This window comes from Melopsittacus undulatus, chromosome 10 (assembly GCF_012275295.1).
Source record: "Melopsittacus undulatus isolate bMelUnd1 chromosome 10, bMelUnd1.mat.Z, whole genome shotgun sequence".
In the NCBI taxonomy this organism is placed as follows: domain Eukaryota; kingdom Metazoa; phylum Chordata; class Aves; order Psittaciformes; family Psittaculidae; genus Melopsittacus; species Melopsittacus undulatus.
The window spans coordinates 19,092,382-19,107,727 of NC_047536.1; the positions used below are offsets into that span (position 1 = coordinate 19,092,382).

General features: G+C 44.7%; 1 protein-coding gene across 4 annotated transcripts in view; it reads left to right on the forward strand.

The window, feature by feature from the left end:
- Nucleotides 1–14,049: 14,049 nt before the first annotated feature.
- SGCD (sarcoglycan delta) overlaps nt 14,050–15,346 on the forward strand; it is a 335,598-nt gene continuing 334,301 nt past the window's right edge. For 3 of the 4 annotated variants that reach the window (XM_034066623.1, XM_034066622.1, XM_034066620.1), the window contains exon 1: nt 14,050–14,161. The gene's annotated coding sequence lies outside the window, so the exon portion shown is untranslated. The remainder of the gene's footprint in view (nt 14,162–15,346) is intronic. The other variant, XM_034066621.1, reaches the window with a different exon arrangement.

Genomic DNA, 15,346 nt, shown 5'->3' on the forward strand with positions numbered 1-15,346 from the left:
ACTCATCGGAGTCATCTTTGCAAGGAGGGAAAGCTGGTGTCTGGCTCAGCAGGCAGCAAAGAAAAGCAGCAGAGACTTGAGGATGTATGGTATGTCTTCTTCACACTATTGCCATTTGGGATTTCTATGCCTAAGACTTTATTGGTCATATGTTACCTTTTCCTTCACATTCCTCTCTACCACATTTGCTCTTCTTGAACCTTTCTGAGTCCAGCTCCAACTAATACTCATTTGGCTTTAATGTCAAGGGTGTTTTGAGAGGTCCAGAGATCCCTCAGATACTTGAGGAATACTCATGAAGAGGAATAGATGATAGCATAGGCTGCTGCACACACATAGCAGGGTGAAGCAGGACAAAACCTGGGGCTACATATAGCATAGGGATTTAAATAGCAGAGCTTAATTTTGAACTAATTATAAAATAATGGAATTTGATGTTCTATGCTCCTAATACTACTCAAGTGAACAATAGAATCAAATTTCTTCACACCAGGCACGCTGCAACCCCAAATATTTAAATAGAGTTAGAGTGTCACTGAGAGCTGAGCCTGCCTACATAAATAAGCTCCAGCAATCCTCAGATATCCACAAAGGCAAACTCTGGTCATCACTTACACCAGCACAGAAGAGAACAGAATCAAGGCCTTTGTGTTCAATAATTTTGGCACAGTAATGTATTCAGCTCTCAATCACCTAAGAATCAAAGCAATTAAGCATAGTTTTTCTGCAGTGCATCTTAATTGTGCAGTCTTCCTTGCAGATGATAGATGATCAAGCTCCCTTGGCAATGCAGAGCACAAGACAGGGATGTCCGCCCACTACCCAGCTACTGCCTCTTGGTTCAGAGCTCTCCTTCCTTGCAGAGCCAGCGATTGGTGCTCAGGGATATGTACCCTTGACCGGTTTCCCATTCAGTGTCTTTGATCCCATTATTGGTACTGTGTGACCTTTAAACACCCTTTATTTTTTATTTTTAAGTGGATTAGGAAAAAAGCTTCTTGGAGTGCTTAAAAGACTGTATGCTAAAGATGATTTCTACAACCTGATATGGATTACCATAGTTACTCTGTCTGAGCATGGCAGCTTTCCAGCTCCTCTGCCAGGAATGATCTAAAAGCTTTTCTTTTATTGTGTCTTGAGGTGAGAGTCTGGCTTTAAAAAGCTTTCAGAATTCTAATTCTTTGCTCCAGTTTGTAGACAGGGGGAGTCCAGCACCGCTCCATCTGATGTCTGATATTGCTGATAACCTACAAATGATGTGTTCGGGATCTCTGATTGTGCATGTCCAATCAGTTAATTGAGAGCACAGAGAGCTACAGGTTCATGGCATCCTGATTATCTCTCCCATCTCTTATTCTACCGGCCTCTTTCCAGACATATTGTTTAAGGCTCATGGCACTCCTCCCTTCTTCGTGAACGTGTGCATTTGCTGGGCCAGATCTGCAGTTAGCAAGAGCAGCAGAATGTAAAGGGCAGTCTCTTGAGTCTTGTTATCTTCTTATGCACAGTAATAGCACAGTCTGCATGCCATTCATGATTTTTATTTAATAGAGTTTCCTGGTGTGTATTTTAGGATTCATTTAAAAATACATCAGTGATGAGCAGGGTAGGAAAAAGAAACTGAGCCAAAAATTCCTTCTAAAACCAGACCAATAACTATCTTTTCTTGCCTGCAGCTGACATTTAGGAGTATTCTTAAATCACTTAAAGTGATTTTTAAAAATCACTTCCGAAAAAAGGAGTCTGAGGAAGAGCCTATTGGGTGGATTGCCTTGATGCCAGCATGAGCTGGGTGAAGAAATCGAATCCTAAGTTAATGTTGAATTAATGCTGATTAGTGATGAGGGTGAAACTGGAAATGGCAGACTCTGTGTGGAATATCTCAGCATTGCTCGTGGCACTTTTTTAATGATGAAAAATCCAGGTTACTTTATATAACACAAATTTCTTCCTTGTGACTTTAACTGGGGCTTTGCAGTAGAGCTTGTCAGTATGGCATGGGCCACTGCTCTGACCACAGCTGGGGCAGGGAGTATTTTTCCCATTTTATGTCTTTATTTGTGAGGTCCAAAATCTGCCAGGAAACCTGCAGCCGAGGCTGGGATAGACCCATTTCTCCGAGTCTCAAATCAATTCTTTATCAATGAGACTGTTCTTCATTCTGCTGTACTGTCTGCAAATGATAAATTATTGCTTTAGATAACAAATACATTCTGCTTACTCCTCCCCACTGCTTTCCTCTTGTTCATTGCCCTGTCCTTTCCAGCTTCAATAGTTGGGTGAAAGCCTGTGCAGGATCCCAGGTCATACTGAAATGTCAGCACACAAAACCAGTCCAAAATGTCTGGATTGCTGATACAGAGATGCTGCACATTCATCCATCTCCCTCCTGAAATCAATAAGTGCTTTCAGCTCCCTGTATGAGGGGTCACAGCAGAGCCTTCACTGGAAGTTTGTGCTCCAAACTCTGGTTTTGGCCAAGTGTCCTTAGAATCTAAGTGGTCTGCTCTTGAGGCTGCTCACTGCAGGGATTGCCAGAGGTGGTTCAGCCATTTACCACCAGATCCACCAAGCCCAGCACAGAAGACATTTAAAATACCATGAATATTTAAACCAAGCCAAAATCAAGCCCATAAACATCCTACTTTTCCAAAGCATGAGAGCTGTAACCAAATGCAGACACAGGTAGTTTACTTAATTGAAATTAAGCCTTCTTTTCCTCTTCCAGCAGCACCCCATTTAATGCCTGTGGCAAGATTCATCACCTGGAGGCTGTCTTTTTATGAGATTTGACAAAAGATCATTCAGTAGTCAATATTTTGCCAAAAGCTAAGTGGTAAGTCTAGTGGCTTGCATATAATTACTCCTTTTCTTTTATGTCTTGATTTTCCCCCCCCTCCTCCTTTCATTGGGGTTTTGAGTTACTGACAGCAGAGCAAATGAAGTGTGCGCGTGAAGTATGAAGGCTTCGGTTTTGTACCTTGCTTTGCTTCCTGCCTCAGCTTCATTTTGCATGATTTCTGAGTAACAGCAGGAGCACTGCAAAGCCGTTGTGTCTTTATGTGCAAAACATACAGCTCTCCACTGAATTCCTAAAGGTTTTGTTATTGTTTGATGAGGTAGGCAACAGCAGTTCTGGCAGGACAATATTAACTTGTTTAAAGGAGTACAGCGGGGAATGGGCAAAGGGAATGAGGTTCACAGATACCTTCAAAAAACCTGGTAGATTTTGGTAGAAAAGGTGGATTTTGGTAAAAAGAACTGTTTGCCTTTGTGTATGAATCTTACATAGAATCCAGGCACAAAAATCCCCTTGGCAGCTAGATCCCTTCCTAAACACAACCATCCCTCAGCCCATAAAGTTATGGCTCTGGCTTTGTACTAATGTCGTTAAAGAGCAGATGTATCTGGGGCTCTAAATCATGTGCAACTGTAGCAGTGCGCAGCCAGGTGCATGCAGAAATGCCCCAGAGTCACATTTTTTCCTTTTTGGTAAAGTTATTTCTGAGCTTTTGCTTGTCTGTTTGCCTTAGGAGTGCTAGCTAGGCATTGTAAGCAGGGCAGATACGAAGAGGTACTGAGAGGAACGGGGCACTGTGCCCCTGCGTTAGGCATCTGGTCCTATCAAAGCCCAGAAACCCTCCAAAAAGAAGCAAATCTGGTCCAGTCACCCTGAAAGTAAGCAGCTTCCTTGTGAATGAGCTAATGCTCACTTGGTTGTGTGAAATGTGTCTATCAGTTTCAGAGAGAAGGTTGTTATGAGGAAGTATTTCCCAAGACTCAAGCAGGCTAGCTAGCTTTGGGGTTAAGTAATTCAAAAGCTGATGCAAAAGTAAATTAGTGAGTAGTCTAAAAAACATGGGTTTATGACAAAATTTATCAAAGAAACCTAATTTTCACTCTCCAATTATATTGCATGTCTGGTTGACAAAAACAGTTGTCTAAATTCAGTACATTTAGACTTTTGTAAGGTGTTTGCCTTGACACTGAATAGCATGCTGATTAAACATTAACACTATTCAGTAACATTAGAATATACATTAAATGGTAACAAAGTGCCTGACAGAGCTCAACAAGGCACTGTTGATGGGGAATCAGGACTGCATGGACCTGTGGTTTCTGGGGCACATAAGGTTAAGTGTAAGTGTAAGGAGCTCTCTGTCCTTTGTATCAATGGTCTGTAGCAAAACACAAGATGAACATTTTTTCGCAAAGCACAAGGATCAAGAAAAGGAGACTGGCACTGGGGAAGCTGAATCTTTTGGTAAAGAGGATGGGGATCCATCAAGCTATGTGTTGGTCTATGCAAGGGCAGAGCTCTGCACACAGAAGTGCAGGTAGTGCTCAAGGGATGAAGGGAACAGTGCGCTGGAAATCCTCTGTGCATCGATCCCACTGTGATGACTTGACAAATGGAATTTATGTGGCTTTTAAATATATAAACATGAGAGTAGTGAATAACAGGAAAAGAGATTATTTTACTTTTATGTGCAGCATTGCGAAAACCAGGTCTCAAATAGCAAAATGTTGTGTTCAATTTTCTGCTTTTTCATGGCTCCAGAGTAAGACTTGCTGCTTTCCTCCATTATTGACTTTCTTGGGACTTATGTCTCTGTTCGATTAGAAATAGCTGGGTAAAATACAGTGGTTTGTTGTAAGGTCAAATGGAGATCTAATGAATCCTTCTGGCCTTCGATTTGGTGAAACTGTAACTGCATACGAACTCACTGGTATTAAAAATGATCTTGCCTGATTTCAAAAGGAAAACCCTACCAGCTTCCTCGTGTGCGACAGTTGTTGCTCATGCATTTTTAATGTTTTAATCTGGAAAGCTCATTGACATTTTGTTTTGAAACACACTGTGCAGCTCAGCAGAGGAGTACATGTATTCCCGCAGCTGCACCATCTGGGGCAGGGAGAGGGACCAGGCTGCCTGGGAGGCCACAGAGGCTTGGAAGGGTTTCTTCAAGTGCCTGAGCTGTTCCACTACCAACAACATGGTTTGTGCTGAGCTGATGTCAGTGCTAGCTTGGGCTGCTCCAGCACAGCTGGGCCTCTGCTCAGAAGTATCAGCAGCGGCAGGTTAAGGTATGATAGAAGGAAGAGATTTATGATGCAAACCTGATTCCAGCATCAAGTTTTAAAGATTTAGAGGCAAAAGGAACAGCTACAGTTATGAAAAATGTCAAGAAGTGTTTCCCATTAGGGAGCAGAGGATGAATTCACCACAGCTTGGCCCAGCATGTCTGCTGTCTTACCCATGCTGTAGTGCTCTGCTTCTGACATTAAAGCATTCACTTTATGTGGAGTCTGTGGACAGGAGTGAACATCTCATGCTCTGCAGCTGTTAACCACCTTGAACATAACCTGGTCTTAGTCAAAACCCCCACTTTGGGTACAAATTCTGCAGTGCTCTTGCTCCCAAAGCCTGCCAGGCAGGGATTGCTGCCGTCTTGCGGTCAAGCTCTCCCCAGTCACAGACCTAGCTGAGTTTTGGCTCCAGCCTCAGTGTAGGGTAGACTTTGTAGATTTCCCCTCATTCTGTTACCGTAACGACTTGCCCATTTCTAGCAACTAAACCTCAAATGCACCTGCATGTCACATAGCTGGCAGTGACCTTAGGGACCCCAGTTACTGCAGTGGTGGGCAGCAGGCACAACGCTCCACGGCCAGTGCCTCTAAGTGGGAAGGAGAGAGTATTGCAGGGGAGCCTTTAAATTTCAGAGCAAAACTATAATGAGCTGTAATCATACCCAGAGTAACTTCACTGCTATAATTCTCAGCAGGAAAACAATTACATTGCAGCAGTCTAACCAGACAGACATGCTGTAAATACAAAACATTCTTTGGAAATATATGCTCCATATTCTAAATACATTTAGAATTAAGGCAAACAATTCTTTTCTAATTAGAATTCAAGGCAGACATGCCGAGGGGTTTGGCTGGTTTTTTCTCTTTCTGCTTCTACTTTTTCATTTAGCATACACATACAAAGGTGCTGTGTTAGTTAATAACGGCATGCTTGGTCTGTTGTTGGAGGGATGGCGGGGAGAACTGATCCTTGTGCTTGGTTGATAACTCTCCCCATTGCAGCTGGTTGTTTCTGTCCTCTGAGATGAAATCGGGTGTGAAGAGGGGATTTTGGGTGGGTTTTGGCACCAGAGAGGACAGCAGGACTGCTGATGCACAAAGCCAGATCCGCTGCTGGTGTTTCAGAGAGGCAGCAGCTCTGCTGAGCTCGAAGGCTACAGCTGATGCAGTACCCTCAGTGTGTGCTGGTCACTAGGGGGGAATAGAGGACTGCAGAGCGTGTGGGTCATTGGCATGCTCCTTGTGAAAGCTGCAACTGCTCCAGGGTCTGTCTGCCTGAAAACCTGCTGCTTCTGCTACAGCAGAAACCTGGAGAAGCAACTGGATATAGAAGGGAAAGAATATGTTGCTTTCTTTTTTTATAACTTTATTTGGTGGAGGCGACCCTGGTTTGGGGCATGTTGCCTTTTGTTGACCCCATACAATCAGGATTTGGGAGGTTGTCATTTTAAGTGGTGCAATGCTGATTTTCCAGGGGGTATTTAAATTGCTAGGCTTGAAATATGTTTCTGAACTCTGTTCAGAGACCCTAGAACATATGTAAGTGCAGTGTTTTAGGAGCTTCATTCATCTTTTGAGGGGTTTCATGGAGCACCTGTCCCTAAGCTGCTCAAAGAAGAAAAATGTGGCTCTTTGCTGCTGCCTAATGCAGCCCTTCTTGCACAAGGGGAATCATGCAGGCTGGGAGAGTTTCTTAATTTCTACCATCCCTTGTTCAGTTTGACAGGAGAAGGAGAGAGGTGGGAAAAGAAAAAATAAACAAACAAAAATAGGGCTGTAAAATTGTGTTTGGACATCTACAGAGTTCTCTAGGAACAGAGGTATCTTCTTTATATATGTATTAAAATTATTCTGCAGTAGATTCAAGTTGATGGTTTTCTAAACCTAGAAGAAGTTTTTCATTATCCATTGAATACTTACGCTGTTTTTCTGTGGGGGAAGATAGAAGTTTATGTGGTTGTATCAGTTAGGGTATGGCTTCATGCATTGCAGTGCCTGATGCTGATTCTGGCCATGACTGCTGAAATTCTATCATCTTCTGTAAGTCTCTATTCTATTTCCACTGTTGTTAGAGGATGTTTTACCATTGTCTTTAATAAGAATGATTATGTTGTAGAATTTAAGGACAGTAGGGTGAGCTGAGGTTGAGTAGGATAAGTACTGGTACCCATCACAAATGGAAGTACTGCCCAAGGCAGAAGATCAGGACAATACCTTTCTTTAAAGACAGAAATAAGCAAAATTTCACATTTTGGGGGGGAAAAAAAAGAAAGAAAAAGGAAAGGAATAAAAAAGAGATCTTCCAGAGATCACAAAACCAAACCTAGCAGCTCTTTACTGCAGCTCTCAGAACTTTGTAAGCGCAGCCCATAACGATGAAATGCATGGCTTGGGGGGAAAGCTAAATCAGGCTCCTAGCACAGACCAAAAGGTTGTTCTACAAATATGTTTGTCACTGCAAGTAATGGCTGTGAAGCCAACAAAGGGAAGTACAGCTAATGTTTAACTGCCCCTGTACAGCCACTAAGGTACTTCTGCCTCTTGTTTGGAAGGTTATATAGGGAACAGGTTTCTCTTTTCTTTGCTAGCATGTTATAAACATTAATTTCCCATACATATGCCCCTTTTCCATGCTGCTTCTTTCTTACTGTGGGAGTAGGGAAGACAGTTTCAGGATGGAGCTCTAGATTTATAATCACTGAATTCCCATTCATGTTTTCAGTGAAAACACTAGTTTGCATGTATCAGAGCAGCAGCTTGCAAGAGTATAATCGCTTTGTGTGTAAAAGTGCATATATGTATATACACAGGTGTACATGCCACAGATGCAAGCAAGCATCATTCTGCTATACCTCTTTAGAGGTTTTGGTCTGAAGAGAACATGGATTTTGCTGCTCATTTGTCTTCTTTACACTGTCCTGTAAAGACAGTGCACTGATTTGATTTGCTTAGAGTAACAGGAAGACACAAACAACACATATGGGGTATGAAGGAAAATAAGCAATTGTCTTTACGTTTTGTCTATATATATACCATTAGCTTCACACCAAACATGACTCACTGGCAGCAGGTGTCCTGCTGTTATGTTAGGCAGATTAGTAATGACTCAGAGGGGGCTGCTCTCCCTATATGGCATCCCCCAGGGAAGCTAAAAATAGCTCAGAGACTTCCAGCAAAGTAAAAGTATTTGTGGGCTTTGAACGAAGTCTGCTTCTGAAGGTAAGAATCAGAGCTGAGCTGTTTAGTCTGCCAGTCCTCCTTCTTTATTTCTTGGGGATTTCCTCTGTGAAGCTTGCCTTGGCAGTTGAGTGGCAAATGTTATCTGGTACAAGGCTGGGAGTTTGGAATTGTAAGCAGTTGCTTTCCATGTTTGTGGAAACAGGGTGGGGATTGACCAGTTAAAGGAAATCATTGTAACAGAGAGCATTTGCAGCTGAGCCAGAGACAACAGAGGAATGTGTCTCAGTCAGAAATAGTTGCTTTTTTTTTTCCTTTCTTTTTTTTTTTTTTTCCTTTCTCAGTTGCTGGAGAATCTGAACCGCGTATGAGCAATCACAGCATATGACTCTGCTCTGAGTAGCAGGAAAGCTATTGCTGGCAGTTACACCCACCATGAAACAAGTCCAGTAAGCAAAGTCATCTGCAAAGTTATTGTGGCAGTAGAATATGAAAACAGAGGGACTGCTTGTATTTCTGAGATATGTGCAAATTGGGGTGCTACGTGTGCTCCGTGGAAGTGTGGCTAGGGAGACTTTCCAGCCTTGCTGGTAAATATCTGTATCTCAAACACATTGATAGGCAGGCTACTGTCTAAAAGAAACACATACTGTTTCAGATGAAACCTGTGCAGGATAATTACATATATGTGTGTGTATATCTGTGTGCATTTGCATCTGCATGTATACAGGGAGGTTGCAAGTTGCTGGGCTGCAGACAAGCCACCCAAGCCTTGCACTGAGCCAGCACCTCTATGGATTTGCATTGCACAGAAATGGAGATATAAGGGCTGAGTCGCACTTCTGAAAAACGAGATACAAGGGCTGCTCGTTACACCAGAATAACCTCACGGGCCATGATGGATTTCCTCTGATTTTTCAAGTGGCACCACCAATATTGATAACAAGTGACTTTGGTGTTGTGGAAACCGTATAAAAACCTGACAGCCTCGCACAGGGAATCTCTGAGGACAGCAGTGTGCATAGTACACCTGCATGGGCCTCTTCACTGAAAGCTGCTATCCCCTGACTCTGAGCCCTAGGGGATGAGCAATTTCCATGTGTGTCCCTTGCTCTGCCCTCATTTAGTGCTGGTTTTGGCAAATGAGTTCCAAAGGGGTGAGCATGTCCAGGGGCCTGGCTGTGGAGGTGCTGTAACTTTGATTATCACAGGGCTCCCACTGCTTGAGCTCCAGCTGTAGATGTTGGAGCCCATCAGTGGCATGCCTTGGATACCTGGGCTGCTCCTTTAATTGGTATCAATTCCCAGCTGGCCCAGTAACCCCCTCGGCTGGAATGGGGAAGGAAGGTGACCAGGAAACAGCACAAGCTATCTAATTTTAGCTCCCTGATGTTGGGCCAGCTTCTGCTAACAACAGTGTCAATGGCAAAACCAACATTAATTTGAGTGGGAAAAGGACTGAACCCAAATTAATATATGCTGGCCTGTATAATTATCTTTACTGGCTGATGCGGAAGGAAGACCTTACTCACTCAGTGCATTTCTATGGCTACCTGGCTGTGCTCCAGTGATGTACCAGCCTGTGAACAGACGGGCTGGAAGAGGGGGACGGGAGTGCTATATCCCTTCATGAGGGGCTGTAATTCACTGTCATCCCCAAATGATTAAATCCCGTTTATTTCAAACAGGCAGGTAATGGAGAAACGCCCACAAATATGGTGGGTAGGATTTAGCTCCAGGTGCTTGTAAAAAACTTTTCCTATTGAGTCTAAAGTTCAAAATCCTACTCCCTGTGAATGGCCATAGAGGAGAGCATGTTGATTTTAGTGGGTGTTAAACACTGCCTTTCTAGACTGGTAAAAAGAGTGAAGATTGAAGAAAATGGCAGTATGCTCAGGAGCACAAGGTGACAGGTCAGCTTCACTAAGTGCTAGGGATGGACACAGGCTAAAGAGAAATCCTATTTGGCAGCCCAGGGAATCTGCTGGGCTTGGCAGCCTGAAGCCTACTCTACGATAATTGTTTTCTTCTCCAGTAAACCAATGTATTGATTAGGATAAGCAGAAAGGTTCAGTCGCTATGGAGCTCTGCAGGGCATTTTACCACTCTGCTTAGTTCATATGGTCATGGTTGATAATTCCTGTGTTTTTCCTCTGCTGAGCGAACTGGGTATGACAGGAGACAATGTAATTCAGGGTTTTTTCCTCTTTCTGAAAACAAATTGCCACATGTGATTTCATATGCTCATGCTTGCATATTTATGGGGAGTTCCAAAATCTAATTTCCATTGTGCCAACTCCTGTTTAGCACAGACTTAATTTTGTAACTTTTAAATAATTTCTCTTGGCAAAACAATATTGTGGGGTATTAAAACAAAGCAGACACTTTAATAGAAGCATGCTGAAAGCATTCTGCCTGGAAGCACACACCGATGTTATCTTAGTGATAGCTCAATGACCAGTTAAAGCAATGCAGGTCCAGACGGCATAGAAATGTGGAGTTGTTCCTGACCGTTGTGTAGACTCTCCGATGCTCTTAAATCTCCTTTTTTTTGCTATGAGGCAGTGCACAGATGATCTGCAATTGAGGGGATTCCCTAGCTTGTTTCCTGCTCTTAATAATAATCTATGGCAAGGATATCAAGATGCGAACCATGCCAGGCAAGCTAATAGGAAGGAGGCCACCCATCAGTAGATGCTGTCAGTAATCTTCCTGCAAAGACTATAGTGATTATTTGGGCTGGTCTTCTTTAGCTGGCCATCTGCTTTGCATTCCCTGGTGGTGCTTCAGTTTGGATATCTGGTTTGTTTGTCATTTCAGTCTCCCACTTTATTATTTCCAGAGCCAAGTGAACCGCTGCCAACACCAATGCAGGGAGATTGCATTGTGAGCTTTGCGACATGGTATACTTTTCTTTATCTTGAAGCCTCAGCTCCCGGAATTAGTTGATTGTGTTAGAATCCTAGCATTCATTTAAAAAGAAAAATAAGTAGATCTCTGCTCCTCATGAACTAAGGAAAAAGCCTGAAAAAGAGGGATTCCTACAGACTTAGCAATCACAAGCCAAATAAAAAGAAGCTTTTTTTTGCTTCCCCCCCATCCCAACATCAGGCTGTTTTACAGACAATCATCCTATTTCTGAGTCTCTCCCAGTTTTGGAGTGCTGGGTGCTGGCAAACCTTAGTGGCAGCTGTTCATTTCCAAAGGCAGGGAAAATAAGTAGTCATCTCTAACAGGAAAAGTTACTTTATATTTGCCTGGGTTGCCTTACTCTCTGCCCCTGCAGCGTAATCCTGCCTGTTGTCAGCACGGCATTGGGAACCCATTGCAGCAGCTCAGAGAGCAGCTCACATCCCACTAAGTCCCAGTGAAAAATGGGAGGACAAGATGTGTTACCAGAACTGTGATTCCCTTGAGGAGCAGCAGCTGCTGCTGTCACTGACCCATAACTTTAAATAATCTTAGCTATGGATGTATGGCATTTCTGTGCTCATGTCTCATCTGAAATGTCATTAGGGCTTGCCCAGTTCTGGGGTGGAGACTGTCACTCTTTTCCCAGTGTGGGGATGTTTTTGGAATGCAATTACCAGAGCTATGAAGGGCCCATCATTTATGTATCAGTTTGCCTAGAATACTCTTTTCTTACTTTGATTTTTCTGTGGCAACAGAGATGACACTTAAGACTGATTTTAACAAAATATGTTTGTTGGTCTGGATTTTTCATCATTCTGGGCTGGGGCCTTGGGGAAACATATTTGCTTTTATTGCTTTTTTTCTGGTGACTAAATGGAACTAGCATTGCCTGCCATTGCTGGCCAACTGGATCCAGTGCAAGTCAGTGCAAACGAAGGACAGCAACTGCCATGAATCTGCAGCAGGAAAGTATTAAAAATTAAAGGAACAACAAAAAAGAACATGAACAGCCACAGGTCACATTTGTTGCTGGCCTGACGATGGAACTGATGGTACTTGATACCAGTTTTGCTGATGTGCTTTTATTTTCTTTTGGTCTGTCACATTTCTTCAGTACTTTCACTGTTATTTGTAGCTGGAGATGACAGGAACACAAACATTTTCCATGTAACCTACAGCACGTGGAAGGAGTGCCTGTACAGAGGCGCCTGGATAGGGCATTCATTCATGCCCTTTCCACATACTGTTTAAAAGCACTCGCTGTCTTTCATAAGCTTTTTAGATGGGCAAGAAAACCACCAGGCCTTCAAACTGTTTGATGCTGACGTGGAAGAAAGAAACTTCTTTCCAGTTAATCAGGGTTTTCTTATACTTAATTTTATCTCGTGCTGTTCTACTGATACTGAGGTTCCCTTTCACAGTAGCAACTCATCAGTCACAGAGTATCAGGAGTTACCTGGGGACTTCTAAACTTCTATAAGAATTCTGCCAACAATTAACTTTATAGTCCTGTAGTAGCAACTCAATGAAATTGACAGAAGCAGGCCCTCTGATGTGTGTATCCATACTTCTGTTGAAGTTGTTCCGCAGGTCATCAGTAATCATTCTTCTTCAGAAAAGTCCTTAACATGGAGAGAGGGAAGAAGATGTGAAACAGGAGAACATCTTCAGCTTAGGTTTTGTTTTTCAGCTGTGCCCCTTGTTTAATGTTATTTAGTTGAGAACTGATTTTACAAACCTCCAATGAACCAAACCTGGCACTTCACTGGAATTTTAAAGGAAGCAAGGAGCCTGGGCTCACAGAGAGAGGGAAGAGCAGCAAGTGGGTATGTGATGGACAAGTTCTTCATGAATACAAGTATGAGCTGGCCTGGTAACCAGTAGCTATCAAGTATATTGCAGATTCTTTCAGTTTTCTACTTTCGTAGCTCAGGAATAAAACATGTAGGGAAAGCACCCATTGCCATCTGGTAAAACCAAAGCATTTGCATATAGTGGCAAAACAACCAACTTTTTAAGGCAGAAAAAAAACATTTCCACTGATCTAATTTCCAACACATGAAACTCACAGAGAAAATGAGCTGTCTTGCTGCTGAAGCCTTTGTGCCCCGCTCAGGGTGGCTGAGTACCAGGATGATGCTTGGCAGGTTGGGCACTCAGGGGCCCGATGAACCAAAAGGTGGAGTGTTGAGTGTATGTCAGTGCAGCCAGAAGCAGGGAGAGCTGCTCAGCATGAAATGAACACTAAACCTTGCTTCCTTTATTATTTCTGGATCCTTTGGAAAAACCGCACTGATTTATCTTAGCCCTCTTCAGGGCAGCAGGGAAAGATGTCCTGGAAGTGCTGTCCTGTGCCAGCTATGCTCGGGTCTGCTCAGATCCCAGGGGGTGCGTGGGCTGCACATAGAGGCTGCTGCGGGCTGCTCTTTCCGGGGCCATCTTCTTGGAGAAAAGGGCCACTTGGCAGCTGGATGCAGTCTCCTTTGCTAAAAGGCTTTAGCAGGGAGATGGATGGGGAAAAGGAAGAGGAGAAAAAAACATACAAAGAGGAGGAAGGGAGAAGATAATGTGGGGAAAAGGAAGAAGTCGTGCGAAAAGGGAGCACTAAGAAAGGGGGTGGGAAAATGTGAGGAATGACGAGAATGAGAGAAATGAGGAAGAGGGGGGAAGAGAAGTGGGTGAACGCAAAAAGACATTGAGGGAAAGAAACCCCAAAAGATGTGGGGAGCGCGAAGCCGCGCCCGCTGCGATCACCCGGGGCCGGGCGGGGCGGGATGGGGCGGGCACAGCCGGTCCCAGTCCCGCCCCCTTTCCCCTCCCTCTCTTATCCCCCCCCCCCCCCCCCGGTGGGGCCGGGGCGCCGCGTGTCGGTGTCGGCGCTGCTCTGCGATGTGAGGCAGCGCCGCGCCCCCGCTGCCGGAGCAGCCGCTCTGCCGCCGGCCATGATCTCCTGAGGGGCCGCGCCCGCCCCGCCGCACGGGTGAGTCTGCGGCTCGGCCGGCGCCGCTCCCGCACTTGGCGGAGTTTCGGGGTCCGAGCGGCACTGCCCTCCGCGGGGGAGCCGCGGCCCCTCCGGGTGGCTCCGTGTGTGCGTGCGCCGTGGGGAAAGGAGCTCTGTGCAGCCGGAGGACGCTGCCCCGCGCTCCGGGTGGCGCGGCCGAGCTTTGCCCCGAGGGACGCGAGGTGTAGGGGGGTGATGGTGCTCCCTCGGGGAAGGGACTTGTGGAAGTGGCCCGGGGGTGCGCGGCAGGACGGAGCTGGTGGGCTGAGTGTTCAGAGCGTGCCTTGGAGAGGGAATTCAGTGCTCCGGGAGCAGCCGGTGAACGCAGGCTGAATCGGGGAGAAAACGCGGTGGGAGCATCGGACTGGGCGGTGGGGTCAGCGGGCGGGTACCGAGGGGACGGCCAACAGGTGCCTGGGGAGTTTCCCTGGCTCGGCCGTTCCCGTTGTTGCTCCGGGAGGTGCGAACTTAAGGATACGAGACGCTGCCCTCATGGGAGGGTAAAGCCCAGGTGTGCCCTGCATTGATTATTGTTTTTTTCGGTTGGGAAAATGTATCCAGTAACAAAAACTTTCTAAGAAAAGTAATGGATTCTCAACGCGGAGCTCCTTTCCCGAAGTGTTACGGATTTTTTACAGGCTTGTTGTATTGACAGCACATTTAATGTTCTGGTGGCCGTCTCGGGGAGTAGCCAATACTACAGCAGATGGGCTTTGGTCTGCCAGCAGTAAGAATGTTCATTGAAGTGCCTTTGCTTTAGTTTTTGTAAAGTTCACATATAATGCATACAAGGCAAAAACCAAATCAGCTAGAAATATACATCAGCCTATGAAAAAGTATAAAGCCTATGGCCCCAAGTACTTCTTAAGTCAACTTTTAAAGCAGTTTCTCTCTAGACAGCAGTTCCCATTTTTCAAGGGGAGAGAGGATGGGTGAAATTGAATTGTCCAAATTAAGTCAAAATGAATTGCTTAATATTCAGAGGGGTTGATAAATGAACCATTAAATCAACACTTACATAGTGTCTCATTGGAAAGGAAAATCAACAACCCTTCAGTTGTGTGCTGGGCAGAACAGGTCAGCCGGTGCCGTTCCGGCGTCAGCGTGCTGAACGGAGTGCTCCTTCTGACGGGTGTATTTGCTCTGTGACATTACACAAGGATG